This window comes from Nicotiana tabacum, chromosome 8, assembly GCF_000715075.1.
Source record: "Nicotiana tabacum cultivar K326 chromosome 8, ASM71507v2, whole genome shotgun sequence".
NCBI lineage: Eukaryota > Viridiplantae > Streptophyta > Magnoliopsida > Solanales > Solanaceae > Nicotiana > Nicotiana tabacum.
The window spans coordinates 100783857-100789856 of NC_134087.1; positions in this window are offsets into that span (position 1 = coordinate 100783857).

Consider the following 6000-nt stretch of genomic DNA (forward strand, 5'->3'; position numbering starts at 1 on the left):
ATGTCTAATACACATAAAGCTCTTAAAACATGATCTCTAAATGCAGTAGTAATTTTTTTTATAACAGTTGTTTGTTGGTTACTAATCGTGATTATGAAATGAGTATAATAACAATCTTAAAGTAAAGAGCCTAGAGCAGGATTTCTATATGTAAGATGCATGTCCTATACATGGTTTCTATTGCACAAATAGGCAAGTAAAGCCCTATAGACATGTTTTCTACCTATTACTTAAACTAAGCATGCGCAATCCCACCCAACTTCAGTATAGCCCCAATCAGTTGTTTACAAGTTATTACAAACCATGATAGCTGAATTACATAAGTAAAGAAAAATAAGAAGTTACTCTATAGGGAGCCTTTAACCAGGCCCAATCTTCCAACCTCACTTCTTTCGAGTTTCACAACCTTTGCCATGGTTTGGGTGCGACAAAGCTCCCTAAGGGCCCATTGAGATCCTTGGCCAATACCAACACCCAAACACTACCAAAATGTTGAACAAGTGTAGTGTGGGATTACCAGCCTTGTGCATCAAAGTTCAATGAGTACTCAAGGGTACCCAAGGCAATGCTTACATGAAGGGGGTAGAACCTAAACTCTAGGATTAGTGAGAGTGCGTGACATAGTTTTTAAAGAAATTGAGTTGAAAAACTGTTTTAAAAAAATGATCCATGTAGAACCAGTTTTGAAAGAAAACAATGTGACAATTTTGACAATCTCAGAGGCAAAATACCACATATATTTCAGGGAAGTAAACACAAATAGGGAAAATGGGAAGTGGGGACAAGTAGTTCACCTGTAAGAGCATAGACATCAGAGAAAACACTTCAGCCTTCAACAGTCATACTCCCTCCCAAAGAGATTCAGGATTATTTAATAGCTAGGAAGGGTTATGAATATAGACTAATAAGGTATTGGGGTTAGGGGGGTAAGGAAGAAATGTATTAACAAGTAAAGGAAACATAGACAGGCTGAAATACAGGAAAGATGATCACATCAATGAATTAGCAAAAAAGCATGCTAATTGCAATGAAGACAGCAGAACCATAAGTAAAAGCATGAAAGAAATAAGATAAAGTACAGTATGTATAAAAACATATTGTTTTGGGAGCTGTAAATCAAATAGAGGGCATACCAGTCGAGGATGAGATAATATAGAGCAGTAGTGTGCAGAGAAGTAGAGCAGTAGTATAGTAGAGCAGTCCCAAAATCACTCAGTCTTGGCTTTCAGCCAACTGAGTAATTAGTAGTCAACATGGGAAGTGAGAGAGGATGTGTAGAGAAACAAGAGAGAACAATGAGTATGCTTATGTGTGTAAGAGAGAGTTCAGAACACTGAATGTCCTCTTATGCCAAAGAGAGGGTAGACTATTTATAGTTTTTGAAAACAAGTGGAAAATAAGGTAACACGTATAGACTGATAGTAGTTATGGAAATAATGCCTATTAGAATCAATTCAAGCCTCGGACTCCCTTCAATTAGGGAGTCATAGCTTAAACGGGTACAAATTATATCAAATAAGGAAATTATTATTTGCGAGACTGGTATTTCCATAATAGGAGTAGTAAGAGTATGATGCATGTGATAAGGACTGAATACAGAATATTTCAAGTAAGGAAAGTATAAGGACAGCATATTGTGCATACAAATTAGTTCAGAGAATCACAGATGAAATTGAAAGTCACAGGGAATCAATACTAAGTAAGGAGAGCATTTCACGAATAAGGAAGTGATTTAAAAAATCAGTGTAAAACTTCTAAGGAAAACATATACCAATCAGGGATTCGAAGAGATGCACAAAATCAGCAGAATATTTGGTAAACGATGAACAATTAGACCTATAAAACACAATAGGCATGAAAATTAGAGAACCCTAAGCAAGAAACCACAGAAACAGTGGAAGGTTGGAACCCTAACAACAAAAATTAAAGCATAGAACTTGGAGAACAACCCAGAAGATCACACAAACCAGCAAATAATACAAACACAAACATATAGTACTCAAAATTAGAAAGATAAAGTGATTTCGAAAAGGGGTTCAGAAATCCTAGTTTGAAAAAGGGAACGAAAACGTTTAAAACTTGAACAATCGTAAAGATCGAGTAGAGAGTAGTGTAAAACACAAAAGAGTAAGTTAAAAATCGTTAAAAAGACAAAGAATTAAGAGGTCTAGGTAGAAATTAGGGTTTTGTAAAACCAGTGAGAGGTAAGAAACCTAGCTGTGAAACTCGTCAATAATGGTGTTCGTAGCACCATCGGACCAAAACCCATCGGAAAAAGGCTGGAGACAAACCAGGCAAAGCTTCCGGTGACCATCTTGTATGGTGGAGGCTTCTGGGGTCTCAAAGATAGAGGGAATCAACAAGACAAGGTTTCACGACGACTGGTGGTCGAGAGAGGTGAGACTGGAGGTGGTCGGAGAGGTGGTGAGTTCATCAGAGAAGAAAAGAGAACCGGAAGGTTCTAGAGAGAAGGGAGAGTGAGAGACAATAGAGAGAGATAGAGAATCTCGTGGAAATGAAGGGTCTGGGGGGGTAATTGGATTTAATTAAGGCAAGCAAATCTGGGCCGTTGATCTCATTTGACCAATGGCTCAAATTAAATCGGAGCTGGGCCGGTTGAAAATATGGGTCGGTCCAATTGGGGTTAGGGCTGGGTAAATTGAGGGCTAAAATTGAAATATGAATGGGCTATAATTGCAATGAGATGAGGCTAAATGTCAAATAGCCAGTTTTCCCTTTTTATTTATAAAAAATAGTAAAATAATTTTTTAAAACAAATTAAAAGCACTGAGCTAATTAATAATATATAAACATTAATCTAAAAATACTAGAAATGATTTTATGCTTGCAAAATGCTATTACTCGTAATATAGGCTATAATTGCAATTTTATGCAATTTAGTTTTAAAATATCAAATAGATTTGTAAAAGTATGCAAAAATCACCTTAATTATATTTTGGTGTAAATATGAGAAATAAATAAATTATTCACCAAAATAATAATTTTGGAAATAATTATTGAATTTTGCACTGCTAAAATAGACACTAAATTGGTTTTGAAAGTCTTTAGAAATTTGGGAAAAATACCGAAACACTTGGGCATGCTTATGTATGCATATATATGTTATTTTGAAAGTATTTTGAGTGTAAAAAAAATACTTAGGGAAAAATTGGGTATCAACAGCTGTCCCTCTTTACTCGGGAAGGATGAAAGAGTTGTCGGGTAAAGATACGATGGCCAATTTTGCCCGAAAAGAAACGATTTAAAAAGTTTTGCCCGAGCTCTGGTTCCTGAGCTGCCTACATATCCCTGGTCTTACAGGAATCAGGCCACGTGTATTCAGGATCTATTGACGGGATATGCCGATGGAGATTTTGAAAAGAACGGACATGATGTTTGGTTGAGAAAAGTGGTTGAAGTCTGATAGGCTGCGGGAACTGGAGCGGGATCGCTCCTGCTGAGGCGGCTGTTGATAGCCTGTGTACTTGCAAATGAATAATACCAACATACATTGTGCATAAATTTAAACGTGATGCAAGTTCCCATCGGACCATGAATGTTGTATTTGGACAGTTAGGATGACGTCCTCAGATCATGACGTCCTGGGCCATGAAGCGTATAATAAAGGATTCGCAGGCTATGAAATGATGTTCTCGGGCTATGAGAATGATGCCTCCGAACCATGATGCCTTTGAATAATGATATGCAAAAGGTAAAATAGGGGTCCTCAGGCCATGACATGGTGTTCTCGGGCTTTGCAAATGGTACCTCCGAACAATGATGCCTTTGGACAATTTGGCGATCTTTCAGCCCATGAAATGCAGAAGGTGGCGATCTTTTAGCCCAAGAAATATAGGATTTGGCAATATTTCAGCTGATAAGAGGCGTAAAAGGTGGCGATATTTCAGCCATGCGAGAGAGATAAGGTGGCTATCTTTCAGCCGATGCAAGAAAATAAAGTGGCAATATTTCACCCATGCAGGATGGAGACAGAGCTTAGTCTTGGAAGGCAGAAAGGTAGCCTTGTGCAATGCAGGAAATGCAGATGGAGGTAGAGCTTAACCTCGGAAGGCAGAAAGGTATCCTTATGCAAAATGCAGATGGAGACAGAGCTTAGTCTCGAAAGGTAGAAAAGTAGCCTTATGCAGATGATGGAGGTAGAGCTTAACCTCGGAAGGCAGAAAAGTAGCCTTATGCAGTGCAGGAAATGCAGATGGAGACAAAGCTTAGTCTTGGAAGGCAGAAAGGTAGCCTTATGCAATGCAGAAAAATGCAGATGGAGACAGAGCTTGGTCTCGAAAGGCAGAAAGGGTAGCCTTATGCAAAATGCAGATGGAGACAGAGCTTAGTCTCGAAAGGCAGAAAGGTAGCCTTATGCAAAATGCAGATGGAGACAGAGCTTAGTCTCGAAAGGCAGAAAGGTAACCTTATGCAACACAGGAAATGCAGATGGAGGTAGAGCTTAACCTCGGAAGGCAGAAAGGTAGCCTTATGCAAAATAAAGATGGAGACAGAGCTTAGTCTCGAAAAGCAGAAAGGTAGCCTTATGCAAAATGCAGATGGAGACAGAGCTTAGTCTCGAAAGGTAGAAGAGTAGCGTTATGCAGTGCAAGAATATAAAAGGATGATTAGTAGTAAAATCTCTTAGCTGATAGCCGATTACGACAATATGACTGTTGGGGAGATTGTGTACGGATAGCAATTGCGGGCAAGTGATGATTCTGAAAAGTTTCATTCTTGGGAAAGTATGCGTACATAAATATACCGGACGATATTGCAAGTCGAGTGCCTGCATCCAAAGAAAATCGTGAGTTCTGTGAGGGGAAAGGTTAGTTCGTCTTCCCCGGGCTCTTGACGTTATGTGTCATTGGGGTAGCGTCGCTAAACAACAGCAATTCAGATAATAGTTATGCATGATTTAGTAATATAACGTATATAATCGAAAATAGTTTTCTTTAGATGAACCAATGACTGCGACGTGGTTCAAGACATTGCAACCTCTTTTTCTCCGGAATTTTGAGGGTCCTCCTCAAAATTCTGCCCCAGTTTGCTGAGCGGACATTTCTGACGGCTGTGTTGAATGACTAAAAAACATCTTTGGAATTTTGAGGGTCCTCCTCAAAATTTTGCCCCAGTTTACTAGGCTGGCGCTTCTGGCGATGCATGAACTAAAATTAACTTCGGAATTTTGAGGGTCCTCCTCAAAATTCTGCCCCAGTACCAATAGCGAGAAAAATGGAATTTTTATTAAATTATGACCGAACCCATAGGGCTGCCTACGTATCCCCTCTTAAACGGGAATCAGGTCAGGCGTAGTTCAAATTACATCATTAAGGGAATCATAAGCGATTACACATAATATCGTTTCACTGCATCTGAATTGATTGGCTTCAGCCAGACTTCTCCATCCATCTCTGATGATACCCAGCGAAACAATCAACAAAAGACTGCAACTCATGCTTGATGCAGTTGTCGATAAGAATGTGTATGTTGGGCAAGGGGAAGTCGTCTTTGGGACTGGCCCGATTAAGATCCCGGTAGTCAACACAAACTCTAACTTTCCCATCCTTTTTTGGTACTGGCACGATGTTGGCTAACCATGTCGGATACTCTACTACCCTGAGAACCTTGACTTTGACTTGCTTGGTAACTTCTTCTTTGATTTTCAAACTTATGTCGGGTTTGAATTTCCTGAGCTTCTTCTTTACCGGCGGGCATATTGGATTTGTTGGCAGTTTGTAAGCTACAATGGATGTGCTGAGACCAGTCATATCATCATATGACCAGGCGAATATGTCTTCATATTCCTTTAGGAACTCTGTGTACTCTTTCTTTTCTGATGGTGACAGGTGAACACTGATGCGTGTTTCTTTGACATTCTCTGTATCTCCCAGATTAACGACCTCAGTTTCGTCCAAGTTAGACTTAGGCCTATTTTCAAAATTCTCAACTCCTCTAACGACCTCTTCTGGCATATCATCCTCTTCCGAGTCCGTATCC